The 26,146-nt window shown below is 38.1% G+C and overlaps 1 pseudogene; it reads left to right on the plus strand.

Moving 5' to 3' along the window:
- The first annotated feature begins 618 nt into the window (after positions 1–618).
- Positions 619–25,257, plus strand: LOC122738767 (annotated as a pseudogene).
- The last annotated feature ends 889 nt before the right edge of the window (positions 25,258–26,146 follow it).

A 26,146-nucleotide genomic window follows, 5' to 3' on the forward strand; every position in this document is an offset into this window, starting at 1 on the left:
TCACGGTTCCTTTGTCATCAGGAAACAGAACTGGAACTTCTGGTTCACTGACTAGAAGCTGAAGTTCTTTAGTTCCCACCTCCATTAGGAGAGATCTCTTTACTTGTTCAGCCACCAGCACCATAAGTGGCCCCTCAACTTTCATTGCATGGTCCCTGAAAGCCAAGAGCTGTGTCTGTGGCTGCTGAATGCATCAGCCCAATTTATTTCCAGTCTGACTACTCTGGCAGTCCAATTTATGCAGCCCAGTCAACAACAACTGAGAAATGCTGTCTTTGGTTCTTTCTGTACCCTCCTGGGCAGCCCCTTCTAGCATCCACCAAGCTAATTTCTTTGCCTGAGCACAAATATGCTACTAGTCCCACAGAGAGTACTCTCTAATACTACTACAAGGAGGAGGACAGTGACTCCCTACCCTGAGGGAGAAGGCCGTTGGTGGATCCTCTCTACCAATGAGGTAAGTTGACTAAAGGAGAAGTTCAAACAGAAACCTTAGGAGGAGTCATTGGGGGAGGGTGAGGAAGAGTCCTTATGTAGCCATTGTGGAAGAAGGGGGAAGCCTCTCCAAAGAAGTCTTGCATTCAACAGGCTTATGACTTGTTAGCCACTTTTCTACAGATGACCAGGTGTGCAATGAAGAATTGTTGCCTTGGCAGAAATGTCCAGGTAGAAGTCCTGATGTTCCGGAAGCTGGTCCTACTCTTTATCACGACCTCACATCAGAAGAAATCTATGACTCTACTGGAATCTCATCATTCATGGTGTTCTGGGTGCTGTTCTGGTTTATCATCACAACTTTGCATTAGCAGAACCATTGTGAATTTTAGAGATGTGGCTTTACCCATCACACGGACCAGTTTGTGAGACTTTGAGACCTAGTCTTTCTGAAGAAGGAAGGAAAGGCCTAAGACTAATGGATTTTGTATTACTACACATTTTGATTTTGTTTGTTTCTGTTGTCATTTTTCCATTCTAAGAGAGCTCTCTAGTAAAAGACTTGAGACTTGATCCTTCCAAAGAGGGAAGAAAGACCCAGAATTATTGGCTTTTGTTTTCCATAATCTTGGTTTTTAGTTTTGCTTTGTTTTCCTCCCATTCCCTCTCTTTCCCTTCCTTAGTACTACCCATTACAGGAGAACTGGCCAGTCTTGTAAATGGTAGAATGCTCTCTAGAAGGTTATTAGGCCCTTGCCACAGAGGGCCAGCATATAATAGGACTGGCATTCTCCTGAACACAGCTTTCTTCCCCCAAGCACCCTGATTTTCCCCAGAATTCCTGGCCTAGTTTCCTGATGTGGGAGCATATAAGGTCCTACCCACATAGAGTAGGGGTCTCTAAGACTTAGTGGGTGCTTAAGATCATGCAGGTCACAATAGCCTGATGACTATTGACCAGATGCATCTCAAAATAGTGATGAGAGAGACCACATCCAGAGAATCTCAGTGTGACTGTGTCCTTGTTGCATATTCTTATCATGTTGGGATAAATAAAAACTCCTCCTTTCTTAACTTTCAGTAACTTGTGAGTGCCTCATTTCATCCTGACATCAAAGCTGAAGTGAGAGGGTCCTGGCAGTAGAGGTACATCTACCACAATAGAGATATGTCAATCTACTCCCCTTTCAGAAGCAATGGCAGAGTTGTATTATCATTGTGTTGCATTTCCAGAACTAGAGAGGACCCTACTTACACAGTGGCAAGGTGGTTGATTGATGGGAAGATAGCTGAGGAGTAGGGAGGGAAGTATGGTTAGAGTCTGTCTAAAAGAGTGGGCCAGGTAAGGCTGTCACCACCAAATAAAACAGTTGAGCCATCAGGTGAGAGTTCTGGAGATAAAAGTTCTAGAAGTCTTAGGGCATGCTTTCTGGTCCAAATGTTGAGATTACTGGTTAGGCTATGGAGAAAGAGATCAGGGAGTAGGGAGAAGGATTTGTCTATTGCATTTTTTTAACATGGATCCAGAAAATAAAAGGGAATACCAAAGAATAGTGGTATGATTTTCCCCTTTTCTTATAGTAGCAGAGCATTTTTGTTATCAGTCTGATATTCTGCCAATTCCTAATTTTCAGTTTTTAATCTAGAAAACAATCATTGTAGTGATTTTTGGGGGGAATTTGTGTCAGAATCTTGTATTGCTGTGTACACAAAATAAGTCCATACCTAAAATGAATAAGAATGCTACCAATAATAATATTGTCAGTCCAAAGGACTTTTGATTGATACTCATATCTTTATGTCTTTTGAGAGACAATGTAATATTGTGAAGAGAGCACTGGGCCTAAAGTCAGAAGGACCTGAAGTTTGAACATAGGCTCCTATACTTTCTAGCTGTATGATGGTGGTAGATCATTTAATCTCCCTGGACTTCAAATTTCTCCTATATAAAATGGAAATAAAAATATCCATACTTCATATTTTCTATGACAGGTGAGGAAACCACCTTGTAAATCCTAAGGAAATGGGGGTTTAGTAATTATTTCAATATTTTGCAAAATGCTTACCACCACATTGAATTTTTATTTCATTGCCTTACAAAATTCTTTATGACATAAACCAGTCTGTCAAAGCAGAACGCAATGCCTACCCTTTGGTTGTCTGACAAATAATTACTTGTCTTAGAAAGTCATCTGAGATACTCAGAGCTTTAAGTGACTTAGCAAGGGTTTCAGAGCCAGTAAGTATCAAAGGTAGGACTTAAACCTAGATCTTTCTGACCCTAGGACAAATTTCTATCCACTATGTTGTACTGCTTCCTCTACTAGGAAGCTAAGTAGTGTATATAAGGCACTGAATTTGGAACTGGGAAGGCCTGAGTTCAAATTCTGCCTTCGATACATACTAGCTATGGCAAGTCATTTAATTGTTCTTTGCTTCAGTTTCTGTGAAATAGGGGTGCTAATAGCATCCACCTTCCAGGATTGTTGCTACAATAAAATGAGATTCTTTTTGTAAAGTGCTTTCCAAACCCTGAAGTGCTATAAAAATGCTACTTAGTAGTAGTGGTAGTAGGTAGTAGTTGTTGTTATCATTGTTTAGTTATGTCTGACTCTTTGTGACCCCAGGGACCATATTGTTCATCTAAGGTTTTCTTGGCAAAGATTTTGGAGTGATTTGCCATTTCCTTTTCAAATGGATTAAGGTAAACAGTGGTTAAGTGCCTTGCCCAGGGTCACATAGTTAGTGAGTGTCATATGATTAGTTAGAGAGGCTAGATTTGAATTCAGGTCTTCCTGACTCCAGACCCAGTGTTCTATCCACTGAGCCAACTACCTGCTGTATTAGTCAGTCAGTTGTAATGTTATCATGCCATTGCTGGGGAAAACAAGACAACATTGGAGAAGAGTACCTATCAGTTAGACAGAAATCATTCCAAAATTCTATACCTCAATCTCCCACAGACTTTTCTGATTCTATGGGGAAGGTAAACAGAGAAGTATTCAAAAGTAAGGCATGGGAAATAATAGTGATAGCAGAGATAGGGAAGTCCAGAAACCAAATTAATATGTAGAAGTACAAGCCAGAGTCAGGTCCATGAATCATAAGTGCAAGATCCCCAAACTAATCTGTATTGACATATAGTATATTAAGCATATCAGAATAGATGCTACCTGACTTAAATCCCAATCACCACACGCAAAATAGAGGTTAGTGATTCTTCATTTCCACCTTTTTTTAGACTCTCTTACAACTTCTCTCAGTGGTTTCTTGGGTGAAGGGAGATGGGAGGTGGGAAAATTATATTTGCTTATCTTTCTTTTGAAATTGACTTTTTATCAGACATTATAATAGTCTAAGGTTAACTATTCCAATGTTAATCTACATTTGTCATTGCTCAAATGCAGTAGAGAGAGGGCAATTAGAGGAGCTTTGAAGAAGAAAGGGCAGCTCGTGGCATAGTGGATAGAGTGGCAGGTCTGAAGTCAGAAATATTCAATTTCCTGAGTTCAAATCTGGCCTCAAACACTCACTAGCTGTGTGATCCTGGGCATTTCACTTAACCCTGTTCATCTCAGTTTCCTCTTCTATAAAACTGGAGAAAGAAATAGCAAACCACTACAGTCTCTTTCCCAAAAAAACCTCTAAATTAGGTCAGGAAGAGTCAAACATGACTGAAAATTACTGAACAGCAACAACAAATAACTGGAATAAGAGAGAGAGGGAGAGAGAGAGAGAGAGAGAGAGAGAGAGAGAGAGAGAGAGAGAGAGAGAGAGAGAGAGAGAGAGAGAGATTTGCAACTGGTATGTGTGTGTGTGTGTGTGTGTGTATGTATGTGTTATTTTTTCACAGCAAGTAAAGGGTTGGGAACTTAGTACTCAAAATATAGAATTATTTATTCTCCTTTACAACTACCCAAAACAGAGAGATCATATGCATTCCTCTAGGACAGAGGTTCTTAAACTAGTTTTGTCATGGACCCCTTTGCAACCTAGAACCCCATCTCAGAATAATGTTTTTAAATGAATTTAAAAGGACATAGGATTATATTGAAATAAAAATATGATGTTTTCTTTATCCAAGTTAATAGAACTATATCTATACATCTACATAGAACTATATCTATCTATCTATCTTCAGCAGCAGCAGCATTTCTCATAGAACTGCTCTATCCACAGATGCTTTCAGAGTGCATAGACTATAGTTTAAGAAACTCTGCCCTAACTGATGAGTTGGTGAGTGATCAAATGTATTTGTAATGAAGGTGGAACCTTCACCATTTCTGTTATATTTTTCCAAGGCTTGGTTAAAGAGAAAAATTCCTGTCTGAGAGGAAGAGTCAAGGGAGCATCTCAGTAGAGATTGTCATGTGTAAAGGGAGGAGTAACTGCAATATAAGAGGAAGGGTCAACTCTGCTCACCTACACAGCATAATATCCCACTATTGCTCAACATCTTACATTCAGTCCTGTATTTGTTACCAGTGTGAGTAAAAGAGAAGATTCTATATCTTAATCTCCTCATCTGTAAAATGGGGAAATAATTTCCCCCTACTTCCCAGGATTGAATGAGGCAATATGTATAAAATGCATATTGTAGTGACTGGCACATAGTAGCTGTTATATAAATGTTTACCATTTATTATTGTTGTTATCATCTGCCTGAGATTTGATTAGAGGAAGCTCTTCCATTAACAGAACAATAGGGATTAGTGGAATAAGAAAAAGGCAATGTTTTCCTATTACATTTTCCCTTTGCAGTACACATGGTTATGATGTTAGAATTAATGAAGTGTCAATGTATAAAGAAAGGTCAATTCAAAAGAATAATTCTGATGTTTATATAGTACTCTACATGGATTATCTTGAGTCTCAAAACAATCCCATGTTTTGCATTATTTTTTGTTATTTTTCTTGTCAGGACCATCCGTCTCATTGTTCTGAAGAACTCTCTGTAAGGAAACTCAATCTACCAATGAAGATGAGAAAATGTTCCAGAATTTTTCTTTTCTTCTTTCATGCTTGGTGTTCCTGAGAAGTGAAGTGATTTGCCCTGGCTTACATAGCCAGGAACAATAAGAAGCAGGCCTTAAAGCTGGATACTTCTCAAAGGTCCTCTCCTACAGAGAGAGAATCAGAGCAATTTAAGTGCCTTGACTATGCTCAGATAAGAATAAATAACAGGATTCCAATCCCTGTCTTATTAACTTCTTGTTGAAAACCACAGAACTTAAATATTTGTTAACTGAAGGACTGACTGGTTATGTGACTATCTTTCACGGAGTATCAGAGCTGGGAAGGGCCCTAAAAACATGAACATAGCTGGCTGTGGTTGGAAGGACCTTTATAATCATAGACTTCCTATAAAATATCTAGCTATAAAGGAGCAAGAAAGGTCCTTCAAATCACAGGATATAAAGTATTAGAAGTGAGAGGGATTAGAAATAAATATAATTTCTATTTTCATTTTTTCTCTTCTATCATATGCTTTATTTTATATCTTTCCAGTTACATGTAAGGGTAGTTTTCAACATTCATTTTTATAAAATTTAGAGTTCCAAATTTTTCTTCCTCCCTCCTTCCCTTTCCTTCCCCCTCCATAAGACAGCAACCAGGTCATATATGTACAATCCACAAGTGTTCTTTTTTTTTTGTGGGGCAATGGGGGTTAAGTGACTTTCCCAGGGTCACAGAGCTAGTAAGTGTCAAGTGTCTAAGGCCGGATTTAAACTCAGGTAGTCCTGAATCCAGGGCCGGTGCTTTATCCACTGTGCCACCTAGCTGTCCCCCACAAGTGCTCTTTTTATCAGTTCTTTCTATGGGGGTGGATAGTAAGCTTTGTCATTAGTCCCTTGGGATTGTTTTAGATCATTGCATTGCTGAGAGTAGTTAAGTCATTCAAAATTGCTCATAGAACAATACTGCTGTTGCTATGTACAATGTCCTTCCAGCTCTGCTCACTTCACTATACATCAGTTCATGGGTCTTTCCAGGTTTTTCTGGGATCATTCAGTTTGTCATTTCCTATAGCACAAGACCATTCCACCACAATCACATACCACAGCTTCTTCTGTCATTCCTCAATTGATGGATATTCCCTCGATTCTCAATTCTTAGCCACCACAAAGAGTTGCTATAAATATTTTTTGTACAAATTTTCCCCCTTTTCTCTTTTTCATGATTACTATTGTTAACTGTTTCCCTTCTAAACTATTCCCTTCCCTGTGATATTTATTCTATTATCCATCTTCTTTCATTCTATCCCTCTTCAAAAGGGATTTGTTTCTGTCTTTCCCCTCCCCCACTCTGCCCTTCCTTCTTTTGCCCCTCTCTCTTTATCCCCTTCCCCTTCTATTTTTCTTCAGGGTTAGAGAGATTACTCCACCCAAATGAGTGTGTATATTATTCCCTCCTTGAGCCAATTCTGATGAGTGTTAGGCTCATTTAATGTCAAGATTAAATAGATTACTCCACCCAGTTGGGTGTGTGTGTTAATCCCTCCTTGAGACAACTCTGATGAGTTTGAGGTCTTTGAGTCTTTTCTGATGAGTATAAAATTCATTTAATACCCTGCTCCTCCCCCATCTCTTCCCCTACTCCATAAGCCTTTTCCTCTTTCTTTCATGTAGGATTTCACCTCTGCCCTTCCCCTTCCCCCAGTGTAATCCCCTCACCCCTCAATTTAACTCTAAAGATGTCATCATGGGGCAGCTAGGTGACACAGTGGGCAAAGCATCCACCCTGGACCCAAGGGGATACCAGCCAAAACCTGGTTTCATACACCAGACAGTTACCCACTGCATGACCCCAGGTATGTCCCCCAACTCTAATTTTTTATGGTTCTCTAGGGTGTTGTATTTGAAATTCAAATTTGCCATTAACTTCAGGTCTTTTCATCATGAATACCTAAACATCCTCTTTTTCATTAAAGTCCCATTTTTTCCTCTGAAAGATTATGATCCATGTTGCTGGGTAGGTGGTTCTTGGTTGTAATCTCAATTCCTTTGCCCTCTGGAATATCATATTTCATGCCCTCCAGTCCTTTAATGTAGAAGCTGCTAGATCTTGTGCTATCCTGACTGTGGCTCCATAGTACTTGAATTCTTTCTTTTTGACAGCAATATTTTCTCCTTGACCTGAGAGCTCTGGAATTTTGCTATAACATTCCTAGGAGTTTTCCTTTTGGGATCTCTTTCAGGAGGTGATTGGTAGATTCTTTCAATTTCTATTTTACCTTCTGCTTCTAGAATATTAGGGCAATTTTCCCTGTCAATCTCTTGGAAGATGATATCTAAGCTTTTTCCTTGATCATGGTTTTCAGGTAGAACAATAATTTTCAAATTATCTCTCCTGGACCTATTTTCCAGGTCAACAGTTTTTCCCAGAAGATATTACACATTGCCCTCTATTTTTTATTCATTTGGATTTCATTTATTTTGTCTTGGTTTCTCATAAAGTCACTAGCTTCCATTTGTTCAATCCTAATTCTTAGGCAATTATTTTCATCAGATAGCTTTTGTACTTCCTTTTCCATTTGGCCAATTTGACTTTTCAAGGTGTTGACTTTTTCCCATGTCTTTCCTGCATCACCCTCATTTATCTTTCCATTTTTTCCTCTACCTCTCTAACTTTATCTTCAAATTCCTTTTTGTGGGCCTCTATGGCCTGAGACCAATTCATACTTTTCCGGGAAGCTTTAGATATAGGGGCCCTGACATTGACATCTTCCTCTGAGGGTGCACCTCAATCTTCCTTGTCACTAAATAAACTTTCTGTGATCCTCACCTTTCTCTGTCTCCTCATCTTGCCTTTCTTTTCCTTGAATTTTAGTTCCTTAAAGTGGGGCACTGTTTCCAGGCTGCACTATCCCAAGCTTCAGAAGTCCCAGGTGGTATGATTTAAGGAGGATCAGGTTCTTCACTCGCCTGGCCTGTTCCCTGGTTCATAGATGACCCCAGACCAACTGGCTAATCAACCAGCTTTGTGTGTTGTTGTTGTCAGTCCTGATGAGCCTGTGCCTCTCCCCCACCTGGGCTACTTCTACTCAAGCCTACCTCCTGGTTCTCAGCAGGGTTGAAAAACCCAAGTTCTCCCTCAGCACCAGCAGAGACTCCTGTAGTTTCCCCCCTGACAAGGGCTAAGACCTCTTATCAGACAGTGTGCCTAGTTCCAGATGACACTGGCATTTCAGCTGATTCAGAGGTTCTGGGGGTCTCTTTCTCTGGCAAGGCCTTCCTGGGACTGGATCTGTGTCAGAGTGACTTTGGGGTCAGGCTCCACTCCTGTCTCAGCACAGCAGCTCCCTCCTTCTGACCTTCCAACTCTATTTTCATTTTTAAATGAGCCACTTCATTATTTATTACCTATAACTTTTATGGACTCTGAGTTTCCTCATCCCAACTCCCATATACTAACAGGTTGGATTTCAAGAACTCAGGTTCTTCCATCCTTTCTTCAGCACTCTAGGGGTACCTCCAAGAGGCTAGTGTGCCTTTATAATTCTATGGGATTAAGTCTCTATTCTGGTGAGTTATCCCATTATGTAAACACCAGTGATTAATCCCTCAATATCATTTACCTAGATGTATATCTTTGAAAAGCTTTTATCATAAATTACATTTGCTAAATGATATTTACTGATATAATAAGAACAAAAAGATGTAATAATAACAAAAGTATAAAAACATTTCCTCAAAGTTTGGGTGCCCTCTCCTCTGTTGCTTTCTTACCTGGGGAGAGTAGGCTCAAACTTAAAGTGATTGCTATAAATATCTATCCCATCAAATCACTCCCAAATGCAGTTTTGCTGATACAAGGAGTAGCACCCTTACTTATGGGATACATATTCTTTGCTGTCATATTGATCCACTAATGGACTGTTTCAAGCAGGTTGCCCCAAGGACTGTATAGTCACAAATGATTGGGCCATGTGAGTACTTGCCTTTTGTGAGTTCTCTATAAAATAGTATTTTAGGCAAAGGTACTTTTGGTATTTCAACAACATGACCAGTCCATCTTAGTAGAACTTTCTTCAGTTGAATTTGAATGCTTGTCAGTTCAGCTCAACAAAGAACCTCAGGTTCTTATCTGATACCTTATCTTGCCAAGTGAACATGAAAATTTTCATAAAGCAATTCAAATGAGATCAGTTCAGGTTCCTTGCATGACACTGTCCAGATTTCACAGACACACAAAAATGAGATCAGTATAACAGCTCTGTGGACCTTCAGTTTAGTAGGCAGCCTAATACTTCTGTCTCATACTTTTCTTTTGAGCCTCTCAAACACTGAGCTAGCTCTGGCAATGTGTGTGTCAACCTAACCATCTATGAGTGCATTCCTGGAAAGCGTACTGCTGGAAAGTGAACTTATCTACAGCATTTAAAATATCTCCTTTTGCTGTAATCGATGGTTCCACATATGGATAGTATGGTGCTGGCTGGCTGGTGGAGAACGTCTGTTTCCTTGGTTTTGTCAGACCAAAATTAGCACAACTGGCAGAGAATTAATCCATTATCTGTTGCATCACAGCCTCAGAGGGTGCATTAAGTGCACAATCATTTGTGAACAAAAAGTTGTGTACAGACCTCTGCTCAGCTCCTGACATTTCTCCTGGAGCTGCTGGGCAACAAACACCACATTAACTGCTTCTCAGCCCTTTCTGAAGCCACACTAGCTCTCAGCTAGATGATTATCCTCCAGGTGAAGGATCATACTATTAAAGAGGACTCTGGCATGAATCTTGCCGGCAATAACTAAGAAAGAGACCTCCTTGTGGTTATCACAGGACAACCTATTTCCTTTTCCTTTATAGAGATGGACAATGGAGGCATCCTTGAACTCCTGGAGAATAACCTCCTCTTGCTGTATAACCTTGAAAATTTTATTCAGTGTTGATATGAGCAGTGGACCCCCTGCCTTATAAATCTCAGGTAAAATACATTCAGTACCAGGTGCTTTGCCACATGAGAGGAGCCTAATTGTGTTCGAAACCTCTTCAAGCTAAGAATCAGAAATCAAAGGAATGCCCATCAATTGGGAAATGGCTAAACAAGTTGTGGTATATAATTGTGATGGAATATTATTGTGTTATAAGAAATGACAAACAGGATGATTTCAGAGAGGTCTAGAAAGACTTATATGAACTTAAGGATTAGTAAAGTGAGCTGTGAATGATTTAACTAATATTAGCAATACAATTATGCAAGACTAATGATAAAGCATACTATCTACTTCCAAAGAAAGAATTCATATTGATTGAACACAGACTGAAGCTTGCTATTTTTCACTTTCATTCTTTTCTTTTATTCAAGTGTTCTTATACAAAATGACTAATATGGCAATTTTTTACATAACTGCACATGTATAACCTACATCTGATTACTTGCCACCTTGGGGAGGCAGGAGAAGAAGAAGGAAAGGAGGTATAGAATTTGGAAGTAAAAACTTCAGATAAAAATATTCATTATTATTAAGAAAAAAATTTAAAAAGCAATGGATAGTGTATATCTTAAGGGCACTCATTCATTCAAAAACCTTTAGAGAGCACCCATTATGTTCAGACAGATTGCTGAGCAATCTGGGATTGGTCTTATACTGTATGTCTTTTTATTACTCGAGAGTAATCATTTAAAGTTCATAAAGATACCTCTAAAATACTATAGAATCCCAAAGTGTCTTGTGCATCATCAAAAATTAAATCATGTCAGTTTAAATGTAAAAAACAACAACAACAACAACAACAAAACCCAACCTCCTCATCACTTGGAAGTTCAGCTAGGAAGGATTGACTTCAATCTGAGTTATATAGTTAATGGCTTCTGCATTGGTTGATGGCAGTCTGTTAAGAACACTATGGAAACCTGCAGCCCATCTTTCTTTTTTTAAAACTTTTTTTTTTAGGTGGGGCAATGAGGGTTAAGCGACTTGCCCAGGGTCACACAGCTAGTAAGTGTCAAGTGTCTGAGGACAGATTTGAACTCGTTCAGGGCCTGTGCTTTATCCACTGCACCACCTAGCTGCCCCCAGCCCATCTTTCAATGATCATGTGTTTATCACCAATCAATGTGGCTCCATCAGCACTGAGTACCTGAGATGCACCATAGGTCTTTGACACATAAATAGCCTTCAGGGCATCATAAACACATTTTGGATTGTTACTACCAGAATAAAACTGAATTTCATCTACCTTTGCTACTGAGCCTAGAATCCTACATCTCTCTAAGCTTCGTTTGCACTTTACTTTTGATGGAGTTAAGTGCTACTTTCTTAGAGATAGATGAACCATTGTGTTGGTAAAGCCTGTGGAGTTCTTGGTTTTTGTTTAACAGCTTATGAATTTCTTTGTCATTTTCATAAAACTAATCTTGATGTTTGTGAATATTCTGGCACAGATGAGTAGATGCAATACAGTACACCAGATATCTGAAAGCTGCCCACTCTTTTTCTGCTCCACTGTTTCCAACCATGTATTGACTCTATCTTCCTTCCAAGTTAGCAACAAAGTCCACAAGTAGAAAAGTGCTCTGATCTGTTGACATTAAGTCTTCTGGTAGTCCTTTTACCTTGGGGCTACTGCTTTTTCTGAATGTGAATATCTAGCTTTGAATGAATGTCTGTCATTGGTCTAGCACTCTGTGCCACACATCATATTTTTGGGTTTTTTTTGTTGTTGTTTTGTTTTTTTGGTGAGGCAATTGGGGTTAAGTGACTTGCCCAGGGTCACACAGCTAGTAAGTGTGTAGAGTGTCTGAGACTGGATTTGAACTCAGGTCCTCCTGAATCCAGGGCCAGTGCTCTATCCACTGGGGTGTATTGTTTTTAGGTAAATAGAAGACAATATTGGTGATGAGAAGTTCATGAGATGCACAAGTTTTCAGTAGTAAGTGACTTTTGCTGTTACTGTTTCTGACTCCATTCCTCACAAGGACTCCTTGCCATGTCTGTGCCTTTTCTTGTGTTAAAAGTCACCCAGAATAACAAGCTTGTCCTCTTTCAGCCCATTAATGATGAGGGTCATAAAAATGTTCTTTGACCTCACCAGGATTCATCATGGTAGGAGCATCTGCACTGATGGCAGTGACAGCACTTTCCTGCAAGGGGCAATAGCATTATCATGAGCCTATCATTCATTCCTTTTGAGAAGCATACAAACTTGGGGGGCAGCTAGGTGGCTCAGTGGATAAAGCACTAGCCCTGGATTCAGGAGGACCTGAGTTCAAATCCAACTTCAGACACTTGACACTTACTAGCTGTGTGACCCTGGGCAAGTCACTTACCCTCATTGCCCTGCAAAAAAAGGAAAAGAAAGAGAGATAAGCATACAAACTTATTGACTAGATGAGTTTTGATTGTGAAACCTACCCCAGCTTCATGCCATTCTCCATCACTGTGGCCATTCTCTGACTTCAGTAAGGTGGCCAAACTTTTTGCCAGATTTGTTTCACTCAGGACTGCTATTTAGATATTGCTTCTGCTGAATTCTCTCACAACAAGAGCCGTTCATCTTCCAGGTCTACTGGATTTCATGTTGTTCATAAACCATCACACATTCCATGTAACAATGGTGAGTAAAATAATCTTCATTACTCATCCCTTGCCACAGGACTTTGAGGTAAGTAAAAATGGTAAAATGGTATGGGTAATGTCTTTTGACTCACACATAAGTGTGATTTAAGTGAGACAGAGTTGCAGGAAGTTGTTGGCCTCACTCTTTCTTCCAGAGTAATCAAAGTCCAATGGCAAGATAAAAGTCAAGATGACTAGAGATAGCTCAGGATTTAGTGCATGACCTTAGTGTCTTTATGTTTGACCAAACTCTAAGCATTCATCAGTGCCTTACTTCAGCCACTTTCATCATTGCATATAGCCTTGGAAGAAATTGTTTTCATCTGCCCATTCCACTAGCAATGGTCTTCACATGCTTGGGCTAGACATCCACCTAGTTCATGAATGGGTTTAAGGTCCTTTAGTTACTCTCACCTTGCTTTAGCTTGTCTGCCAAAACGCTGTACTGGCATGTGGCTGTTGTGCATGCTACAGCTTCTTGGAGCCACAGGAGAGAGTTGAGTGGTATGTAGACACCAAAAGTGGAAAGCAGTCCTGAAAATGGTTTGATAAACTCTCAAATCAGAGGTACTAGTCTTCTTTGAACACCCATACCCCCCATTAGTATTACTTCATTTACCACAATGACTACTACTACTACTACTACTACTACTACTACTACTACTACTACTATGGCTGTTGCTGCTAGCTAGTTAGCTTGCATGTATTAGTACTTACTAAGTGCCAGCCACTGTGCAAAGCACTTTACAAATATCATCTCATTTGATATCTCCAACAACTTTGGGACATAAGTGTTATTATTATGCCCATTTTACAGTTGAGAAATTTCAGACAAATAGAGGTTAAATGACTTGACTTAGGTCATATAACTGGCAAGTATCTGAGGTCATATTTGAATCTAAGTCTTGCTGACTCCAAGCTAAGCATTGTCCCACCTTGCTGCCTCCAGCAAAGAAATAAGTTCCTCTTCAAGCATCTGGATTGCTACCAGGCAGAGCCCTTAATGCATGCTCCTAGGACTGAGCCCACATTGGACAGCTCCCTATTACAATGGCAAACTCATATGTGAATGCAGTCTTAGTTAAAGGTGTAAAGTTCTTCACTGTGGCTTCTCAGTCTCTGTAGCCTTGAATAGCTGATTAATTTAAATTTCTTTAACATCTCTCAAAGTATATTCTCTTTATTGTTTTCCCTGCTTTAGGCCTTTAAAAAGGACACCAAAAATGTGATTACCTCAATATTTTGTTGTCTGTATGAAGTGATTTTGTTGGAAAAAATTCCCTCACTGATATGAAATCAAGTGTGGAAAGAACATGGAACCTGGAGTCAAGGGGTTTGATTTTGTTTTCCAGATTTACTAATCAACAGTTGTGTGATCCTAAGCAAGTAATGCCATTCTCTGAAACAGCATTGTGCTCATCTATAAAATCTGTGGTTAGTCTATGATGATATTTAAGTCTTCCATGTAATAAATTAAGGATGAAAACAAAAAAAGTGATGAGGTGATAGGCAAGAACTTTAAGGGGAAAATCTTGAGTGAGCTATAATTAAATATGCTTATATACAAACATCTATTTATCTGTCCTCTGATGAATCTCCAGAATTTTATACATATATTATTGCAATTTATGCTCTGTAGGCTCACAAATGACTTGTGCATTTCAGTGCGGATAAAGCTATATGTATGAAGGGAGGAAATAGTAGCACCTCTCCATATTATAGGCTTCTTAGTCAATCAGTTTGGAGTTCAATGTATCTTTCTACTAATAGAGATCAAAAGTGACTCATTACATTGTATCTCTTTAATATTTAAGACATGAAAAGACAAAAAACAGCCATGACAGTCAATGAAACAAGAATATGAATATTGTGGAGGAAACATGATTTGCTATGGTATGTATGAAGCTGAAATACTGTTCTGGAAAAGAGGTATGTAATATTTTGATGGGGAAGGGAGGAGACAATAACACTTCTGTTTACTTAATTAACAAGTGGGATACTTTGGGATAAGTTATAGGCATTTCAATCCTGTATGAACTATTATAATAGCTTGCCAAAAAAATTGGGAAATGCCAAATAGCATTGTGAATCTTTAAGAGATGCTGTTTGCAATCAATGGCTGTTTTATGTTCTTATTAGAGAATGTGATGATGTACAGCTCTGCTCTGTGGTCTATCGCCTCCCTGTTTAGACAATTTATCAGGCAAACAAATAAGAGTATAATGACTTACAAGAACTGGAAGATGGAGAACCCATCTCATCTTCCCTGTGGGTCACTTCATCTGTCATATAGTAAAAGTACTCAACACACATTCTACCCTATTTTGATTATGATTGCCATCATTAAATCTATTCCATTTGATTCAATTCTTTGTCAACTTGGACTTCAGTATATGGGTAATTTTGAGATTAATCCCAGAGTGTCCATGCCTTAGAAATGTGGATGATGACACCAAATTCTCTATGTGAGAAAAGTACTTTATAAAACTTAACAACACTAAAAAAGTGAGATTACTATTAATATTACTAAAAATTTTAGCAGACTTCAAACTCAATATATATATATATTTTTTTGGTGAGGCAATTGGGGTTAAGTGACTTTCCCAGAGTCACACAGCTAGTAAGTGTTAAGTGTCTGAGGCTGGATTTGAACTCAGGTCCTCCTGAATCCAGGGCCAGTGCTCTATCCACTGTGCCACCTAGCTGCCCCCAAACTCAATATTAATCAGCAGTATGATATGGCAGCCAAAAGAAGCTAATGTTATATTATACTTAAACACATCTAAGATTCATAATTTCAATGTTGTGTGTTCCTCCATTTTATTATTTTGAAATATCAACTCAGGAGATATACATATAGAACTGTGATTTTATAGGAGTGGACAAACCCTTAATTGATGCAGAATGTCACCTCTTACTACCTTGGTATATGATTTTCAATAATGACTGTGGGTCAAGCAATTTATCATATGGCCAGTGTTCTGATGATGAACCAGTCTGATATAAGGTAGGCTGGACATCAGACAATAGATCATCCCATGGGCTATAAGTGAAATATTGTGAGGAACAGCAGCAATGAACATTATTTATTAAATTACCTTTTTGTGCAATACAGTGCTAAGTAAACTGTAGGGAAATAAAAAGTTAAATATGACCCGGTTCATGACTTTACTTTGGAGTTAGGGGACTTGGATTTGGATCGCAATTCTGGCACTACCTCATTGATGGTAGGTAATCACCTAATGTTTGGGGCCTCAGTTTCCACATATATAAAATGAGGGGGTTGGGGCAGCTAGCTGGTGCAGTGGATAAAGCACCAGGCCTGGGGTCAGGAGGACATGGGTTCAAATCCAGCCTCAGACACTTGACACTTACTAGCTGTGTGACCCTGGGGAAGTCACTTAACCTTCATTGCCTTGCCCACCTTCCCCCAAAATGAGAAGGTTTAAAAAGATCTCCTTTGAGATCATCTTCAGTTTCAAATCTTATGTTCAATAAGGTATTATCAGAATAGGACTTAATGGAGGTCAACTTGATTCAACAAACATTTATTAGATGGCAACTCTGGGCAGAGCATTGAGCTATGCCCTAGGGATGATACAAAATTTAAAGACCCATTTAACATTTGTTATTGAAAATCCCCTATTATATTCCTTCAGTTAAGTGAATTTGTTTAAATTGCAATACTAGAAAATAAGATGTATATACTTTTATGGAGATCGTCCTATAATGGGCTCAGCATAGCAGCTTAATTATGTATAAAATGTGTTTTTTCCTGCCTGGGAAAAATAATACAGGCAGAGATGAACTTAGAAGAACTAAGAACATTTAGAACTGAGTAAAATGATTGACTTTGCCTTGTAACTTTAGACTCATTGTCAGAATTGTTTAGTCTGCTCAGAATATTTGATCTCTGAGAGAAAAATTTATTTTTTTTCTATTTAGAGAAAAATTCATTTTCCATGGTTTGGGCCCAAAAATCTCCGTGAGGTTTCTACAACTTGGCTCTGGAGAAAACACATCTTGAACTGGGAGCCAAATACTTCTGGGTGCTCTTGTTGGGGAGGTTTGGCTCCAGGTTTTGGCTAAAAACAAGCAATTTGCCGAAGAGGAGGACCTGCCACATATTTGCCTTTAAATGTAATAGGGTTTGTGGCAATGATTTTGGATTGACTCAACACAGTTCTCTTTAGAGGAACACCTAAGTCTGCCTGTGGAATGAAGGTATCAAGGCTAATCAAAGAAGCAGGTAACAGGTAGGTGCCTGCATGTGGGCCTAGGTGAAGCAGGTATGCAAAGGGCTTCATTGTGCTAGCCTGTGGTCATAGATTCAGATTAGGCTCCTGAAATGGCCCAATTGGAAAGGCAATCATAGGATCAGAGATTGAGAGGTAGAAGGAGCCTTAGTAAGCCTTAGTGAGGTTGGACTAAAGTCTAACCTCCTCATTTTATGGAAGAAGAAAAAAAGGGTCAAAAACATCACATAGTGTGATAGAGCCACACAGACACACACACACACAGACACACACACACACACACCCAGACAAACAGAACATATATTGACTCTTTCTACTATACTTTGTCATTCTCTTGTCTATTGCTTCCTCATTTCTTTTGGCCAATTACTCTAAAAGTTTGTTGGCATATTTTAATTCACAAATTAAGTGAATGAGAGATGATTTCTCTTGATGGCATTTGCTTCCTAAATATGTTTATGTCACTCATATGGAAGGGATGCTGATGATTGGCCATGCTGCTGGTGGTCTTTTTAAACAGAACTCATTTTCTAGGACTGAGTCAAGGCAAGAGTTAATTATGAGGGTTGTGTGACCCAATAGTCAAGAAGAGACCTAGCTGCTGACCCAACTCTTGAAAATGAATTGCCTTTGTCTTTTTACAGTGGAGGGAGTATTTCTCTCCCTTCCTACATTCCTTGCCCATCATTGATCATGGTGTCACCTACTCACCTAGTAGGAGATACCATACCTATGGAATCTACCAGAATGACATATCCATCAGAAATGTTATACCTCGGGGGAGCAGCATAAGAAAAATATGAAATGAGAAAGGATAACAGAAGCCCCGTAGAATCAGAAAGATGCACCACCTTAGCCACATGTCTGCCTCTCAATTAGTTTCTTTTATGTGTTTTCCCCTTCTTCTCATAGATCCTATATGTATTTGTGGGAAAGTTCACTCCAGTTTGGTGGGAATTATGTTTTTTTAGGTATAGTTATTGCCATGCCACTTCTGTAAAAAGTTTTTTTTAAAGTAATTATGTCCTTTAGTAGTGAAGATCTCCAGAGTAGGAACCTGGGGTAGTCATTCCTGTGGTACCTCATCTGCTGTTGTGTATGGTGTATCCAGAGAAGACTAACATTTCTAGTGTGATGTTTTGTCAAGCCCCGTGCAAAGCTTTCATCCACCTTTGGTGTCTTCCTGTCACTCAAATCTCAACTATAGCTCCAGAAACCTGTAACATGCACAGTGACCCCAGTAAAACCATCTTGGAAGACAGGCTAAACCAGTTAGAGGGTATCCACCAGGCCTTGAATCCATTGGTGATTTAGGGTGATGTCCCCAAGTATGTGAGGACTTCCCTCAATGGAATGGTTAGATGAAAATAGTTTGTTCCAATGGCCATGAAGACAACTGAAGCAAGTGCTATAGAGCACTAAAAGCTTGGTCAGATATCAAAGATGCTAACATCATCTACTTCATTCTGGTCGATTCTCAGTCACCTGGTCTTTTATCTTGCCACTGGAATTCAGTGACTCAGAGAGAGAGTTAGGCTAACTTTGTACAACTCTGCCTCACTTATATGCAATTCACATGCAAGTCAAGATATCATCCTATGATGTCATTGGTCATCTTGGAAATGAAGGATGAACAACAACCATGACCAAAGCTCCTGGAGGAGTTAGGAAAGAGCAGAATAGCCTTCAGAGGACACTACACGAGCAAGACATTTCTATCCTCCATGTAATTTTGTTCATTAATTGAACCTTACTTTTGACATCATAAGTGAGACATTAATAAGATATCACTTAATAAACCATCCCTCCCCATGAAATAATAGGGGACAACTGAAATAGGGGACAACTGAAATGTCTCATCCTAAAATAGGAGTGCAGGAATAACTGAGAGTATGGTAAATCTGTGATGCCAGGGCAGGAGAGTGCATCTTAGCAAGATCATTGACCCCTTTCCTCTTTCTGCCAATGCTGAAGATCATCACAATAAAGACCAGAGCTCTGAACATCTTGCTACCTACAGAGATCTAATTGTATCAGCATCACTCAGGTGACAATGATTTCATGTGCCCTTGTGCCCTTTTCTCCTTTTCTCCATCCTTATGCATTCCTAGAAGGCTAAAGTGAAATATCTTCTCTTGTATTACAAAAACACATACATAATAATAAAGGAAAGAAAGGTCTAGTGCTTTCAACATTCTCTGGTTGGCTTTTTATGTGTAAATCTATTGCATTTGCTCAAAAAGCAAATGCAATATATCTTCTAGGAAACCCTCCATAACCTTGCCTTGTACTTCCTATAGCACTTTGCATGAACTTTGATAGATAGATATTAATATATCATTTTCTTCTCTAGTTATTTAGGTTTAGATTATCTACTAGGTTGTGAGCTATGCAAGAGCAAGGACTGTATCTTATTGGAACTTTTTCTATTTCCCCATTTTTGGGACATAGAAGTCAATACACAATAGTAGATGATTATTGAATTAAAATGATCAAAAGAGACAGAAAACAGGAGAGAGAGAGAGAGAGAGAGAGAGAGAGAGAGAGAGAGGGAGAGTTATTACTTATTGTTTAATAGAAGTGTTATTTTAAATGATCCTCCAACATGTGAGGAATTTACAATATGTAATCACCAGGAAATTCTTTGTAAATCCCAAAATGGATGGGTGTTTTCCCAAGAGTAAATTGCAATAAATAAATCCATTATGCAATAGTACATTGGGGGTAAAATCTCCATGAAGAAGTTGGGTAATAGCCATTTTCTTGGGTGGAACTCTGAAAGGAAGCTGCAGAACTGACATTCTCTGTGCCCTTCAAGGCCATGGGTGCCATCCAACTGAAATTCACTCAGGCATGTCAAAAACTGATTCTGGAGCCTGCCTCGGAAACATAAATGCTTAATTTATTTTTCTAATGAAGGAGAATTATAAGGTAAGCCAGACAGAAGGTCATCAAGAGAACTCTGGCTTTCTTAACATTGAAAAGAAGATTTAAACCTTCAATAAAATTTTCTTTCAAACATTTTCTACTTGGATGGCATCTTTATACAAAGACTATTTTTATTCAAAATACAAACACTTCCTTGTTAATCTTTATTGTGTTTCTGTGCATTAAAGAACATTTTTGCATCTTCAATTTGAAGAGAGAGAAAATAAGGAAGTCTTTCTATCAATGTTTGAAAGGCAAAAAAATCTTGAACAAAATTCCCCAACAACAAACTTTTAATTAATATTAAAATCCAATTAGAATGTCCTTCCTCTTTCTGTATCTTAGATACATACATACACATATGTATGGGAATATATATATACATACATATATACACACACTCATGTACATACATATATGTATGTGTATGTGTATATATATATATATATATATATATATATATTTATTTATTTATTTATCCAAGGTGTTTGTGTGTGTGTGTGTGTGTTTATGTGTGTGTACTATAGGATACTGAAGGAAAAAAAATCAAGTCAGTAGAGTTTCAATTCTAGAATTAATATTCTCCCTGGGGCAAGTCATTTTACCTCTTTGAAATATAGTTTGCTCACCTTTAAAATGAAAAGTTTGAAAAACTAGATGCTTCTTAAGGTTCCTTCTAAATCTAAAATCTTATGTCCCAGATTCTGTGATTCCCTCTAACTCTAACTCTTTATGTTCTGTGTTCTAAAATGCCTTCCAGCTCTTTCATTCCCTGTTCTACAATTTTAAGGCTTCTTCCAATGTTTAGGATCTAAGGTCTATTTTTCTGAGGTCTCCAATTCAAATACTTTATGATTCTAAGAATGACAATACTCAGCATCCCTGAGCAGAAGCACAAGAAAAAACATGTTTCTTTTGCTTGGAGGATTTGTTGCCTTTTGTAGATCAAATTATAGGTTGATTAATGGCTTTGAATTTTCATTTTTCAGAATCTCAGAAAAAAAGCCACACAAATCCTCTTAGTTGGTGGCTGCTCATTGATTCTCTCCCAAGTAGACATAAGTAATTATCAACACTTAGCACATCTGTCAGTCTTTATTTCAACTCTCAAACACCACGTCTCTGGAATTTTGACCCTTACCTTCATGAATTTCCAGTGAGACAGAGCCAGCTGCAAGTCACAGGGAGGCTGGCACTGCACAGACTCCTGGCTGAGAACTTCATGCCAATTCTCCACATTCCAAAGGTATTAAATAATTATGGGGGTGGAGGTAACACTGTCACAAACAATTTTGAGTGTATTCAATATTAAAAAGCAGGGCTCCTCAATGCTACTGAATCCTGATGCCAGGGACTTTACATAATCCAACCTGTTGGCCAAAGGCATTCTGAGAGCAAGAAGCATCAGATGTAAATGCCACACTTGATCCCTTCATCAGAAGCTGTCTAAGCCCACTGTGGTGGTCCAGAGAGAAACCTGTCTGAAAATAGGAACATTCAGGTGATCTGAGGATGGCTGTTTTTTAAAAAATATACATATTTTGCTATCTTTCATGGAGCTTTTGCTTGTAGATACTTGATCACTCATTTACTATCATAATACAAAGGGAAAAAACTGAATGTCACTTTGGATAAGTTACAAAAATAGAAAATAAGCAATGTTTGTTCACAACAAAGAGAGAAGAAATAAAAAGGATTATCAGAACCTAATGTATATAAGTATATGCTATGAAACCTAAGAATTTAAAGAAAATGAGTGATTATCTACAAAAATTATAAAAAAAATCAAATTAACTGAATGTTCCAAATAACCCTGTCTCAGAAAGTGAAATTGGAATTGAATAGACTATAAAGAAAGCACCAAAAGAGAAAACAACAACAATAACAATATGGTCCATACAGATTTAAGGTAAATTCTATCCAATGTTTAAAGAAAAATTAATGCCTATACTATTTAATCCAAGAGATAATAGGGATTTATTGAAGTTTTTGAGTAGTAGGGTAAAATAAATCTGAACTTCAGAAAAATGACTGACAGCTGTGTGAAAGATAAATTGGTGAGGAGAGTGATTTGAAGCAAGGAGAATGATTTGGACATTATTACAAATAATCTAGCTAAGAAATGAAGAGTGCCTGAACTAGGGTGGTGGAAATATGAGTTGAAAGAAGGAAATAGATATGGATGTGAGAGTTATTGCAGATAGAGAAATGACAAGAATTAACAACTTTTTTTTATTATTATTTGTGATGAGTGGGAGTAAGGAGTTAAGGATGAAAATTAGTAACTAGAACTAGAAGTAACAACAAGTGATTGAGTAACTAGAAAGATGGTAGTGCCCCTAACAGTAAGCAGGATGTTTGAAAGGCACATGGGTTTAGAGGGAAGGGTAATGACTTCTGTTTTTGAACTGAATTTGAGATGTGTATGAGGTATTGAGTTTGAATTGTCCATTAGCCAGTTGATAATTCAGGTCTAGAGTTTCTAGAAACTAAAACTAGAAATATAGATCTAGAAGTGCATAGAGATGATAATTAAACTGTAGTTGCTGATGTGATCAGCAAGCAAAAAAGTATAGAGAAGGAAGGCAATTTACCAAATGTTTTTTATGATATAAGTGTGTCTGATACCTCAGTCCTCAAGGGATAAAGCAGAGAAAGATAAATGTAGGCAACTATCAATAATGGATATTGAAGCAAATATTTTAAATAAAATCTTAGCCAAAAACCCCCCAAACCCCTGAACACCCCCCCAAAAACTATCTCTATCTCTATCATATTTACATCTACATCTACATCAACATCTATATTTATGCAGACATATATACATATATGTATATGTGTGTGTGTATGTGTGTGTACAGATACTTACATAAAATCTTATGCAAAATCACCAAATTGGATATATCAGGATGTAAGAGAAACAGTATGGCAGGGGGCAGCTAGGTGGTAGAGTGGATAAAATACCGGCCCTGAATACAGGAGGACCTGAGTTCAAATCCGGCCTCAGACACTTGACACTTACTAGCTGTGTGACCCTGGGCAACCCTCATTGCCTTGCCAAAAAAAAAAAAAAAGAAAAGAAAAGAAAAGAAAGGAAAAGAAAAGAAAAAAGAGAAATAGTATGGCATATTAGATAGCGAATTGATTTGGGAGATTGAAAGACCCAGTTTCAAATCCTATCTCTGCCGCTTGCTGTTTGTATGACTTCTATTGGATTTGATGACCTCTAAAATCCTTTTCAGTTCTAAATCTATGTTCCTATGGTTTAACCTTAGGCTAACACTGAAAAATTAATCATATTATAACAAAAAAACCCCTCAAAAATCCTCAAATTAGTTGGCTTTTATCAATAGGTACAGAAAAACTTTGACAAAATACCAGTCATTAATTCCAAAAAACAACAACCCTAAAAGTTATAGGTATAGGCCATTTTTTTCAGAAGGATAAAAATGGCACTTAAAATTAAAAATTAGCATTATTTGCTAGCTAAAATTAAAAGCTAGCATTATTTGCTATCAAAATCAAGAAATATAGGAAACTTTTCCAATAAATACAGGGGCAAAGCTTTTACCACTATTGTTTGACACATTCCTAGAAATGATATTTATAATAAAAGAGAACAAAATTAAAGATATAAACAATGGAAAAAAATAAAATAATCTTTCAGTTTTCTTAGAAAATGCAAGCCAATTAATAGCTTAAATAAACTAACAATGCAAACAAAAAATCATTTGTATTTCCATATGAATAAGAATCTGTATAATATTTTTTGCCAGGAAGAACTAATAGACTAAGAAACCCCATTCAAAACAAATTACAAGGGGATCAAATGGCATGACTAATCAATCAGTCAATCAATAAACATTTATTAAACACTTCTTATATGCCAGAAACTGTGATGAGCTGGGGATACAAAAAGAGGCAAAAGATCGTCTTTGCCTTCAAGGAACTTATAATGTAATAGTGGAGACAACATGCAAACAAATACATAAAAGCAGAATAAATAGGAAATAATTAAAAGAGGGAAGACACTAAAATTAAGAGGGGTTGAGGAAGGCTTCAAAAAAGATGAGATTTGTGTTTGGATTTAAAGGAAGTCAGAAAAGGCAATAGGTGAGGTACAAATGTGTGTGTGGGGGGTGCCCAGGTTTGAGGGATGGAATGACTTATTTGTGGAGGAGGTCAGTGTCAAAGGATACAAGAATACCTGACTAGGAGTTAAGGTGCAAGAAGACTGGAAAGATCCAGACTCAAAGGAAGCAGAAATTATCAGGCTATGTAAGAAGCCATGAGGCCACATCTGTTGCTCAGCTGGAATAGTTTGTGGGCTGTCACTCTGGGCATCTGCTTCTCCTTTTTGGTCCTTCTCCTTGCCCTGGGTTGTGCTGTGTAGAATCTGTTTTCCACTAGGACTGGTGGTGGAAGCTTTCTTTGCTATTCCTGCATTCCTCCAATCTGCTTCCTGGGGCTAGGGTCCCAGACAGGGTTCTTTCCTACCTCATTTGGACTTATGCCCCTCCCATGTAAAGGAAGAAATTGTATGAGAATATCAGCTTTATACAGCGAGAAGGTAGATTTGATTTAAACTTGGAGAGAAAGCGGAATAGCCCTATTGCCAATCTCTTCGCTGTTCCCAGTGAAGTACTGCCTGTTGCTGTGGCTACTGAGTGGGATTCCCAGCAGGATACCATCAGGAACACAATGCATATTCTACAGGGTAGAGGAGCCAGACACATTACGGGAACTTTAAAAGAATGAGTGGGGTTCAATTGTAGAATGGGATGAAAAAAGGTATAGAATTTGTAGTCATCCAACTAAATTCCATGGTGTTGTCCCAGGGGCTGATTGACAGGCACCTAACAGTAGAAAAGGTAGCCTTGCTTTCTTGCCTGGGAGAATAGCAGATCCAGAAATGGGGCAATGTGGAATGCACCCATGACTATGAGCTATAGGAACTGTGCACTGGAACTACAGCTGAGACACCTTTGTTCAAACAAAATTCCACAAGTTTTTGCAAAAAACAGAAAACTCCTATGGGAATAAGGCTCATTTATTTAACTCTAAGATCATAAAGGAATGCTGAAAGCATCCTAGATGAATCAAGGACTATACAAGCCAAAAGCCATTATATTATCTCCCAATTCCTGGTAAAACGTCTTCTTTTACTAAGCACTTATCAATGAGAATGCTGTCTAACAAGGGGGAAAGCTGACTAAACTTCTGGATAATATTTATGACTTTCTCACTAAGTTTATTTATTTATTTGTTTGTTTGTTTTTGGCAGGGCAATGAGAGTTAAGTGACTTACTCAAGGTCACACAGCTAGTAAGTGTCAAGTGTCTGAGACCAAATTTGAACTCAGGTCCTCCTGAATCCAAGGTTAGTGCTTTTATTCACTGGGCCACCTAGCTGCCCCTTCCCCCCACCACCTTTACTTTCAATATTCCATCAAGGGGGGGGGGAGGGATTCCACAAAATGTATAAATTATCTGGCATTCAATCTATGGAAACAAACGAAAATCATTTGTAAATATAAATAGAAAACACTTTACAAAAAAAAAAAAAAACCCAAAGACACTAAAGATATTCACTGTTCATGTTTGAGTATCATCAACATAATAAAATATTATCTAAAATAATTTAAATATTTGGTGCTGAGTAATCAAACTAACAAAGAGTTACTTTATAGAGCCAGACCAAAAAAAAATTCATCTGGAAAGAGAAAATATCTATAATCTCAATAAAAATAAGAAGGAATCAGGAATAACACTCTAATAATTTCTATAAGTTTACATTAGAAGTTGTAGTCATATATATATATCTATATGTATATGTATAGATATATATAGATATAACCTATATCAGATTACCTGCTGTCTAGGGGAGGGGGGAGGGAGGGGAGGGAGGGAGGGAGAAAAATCTGAAATTGTAAAGCATGTATAAACAAAAGTTGAGAACTAT

Source organism: Dromiciops gliroides, chromosome 2 (genome assembly GCF_019393635.1).
Source record: "Dromiciops gliroides isolate mDroGli1 chromosome 2, mDroGli1.pri, whole genome shotgun sequence".
In the NCBI taxonomy this organism is placed as follows: Eukaryota; Metazoa; Chordata; class Mammalia; order Microbiotheria; family Microbiotheriidae; genus Dromiciops; species Dromiciops gliroides.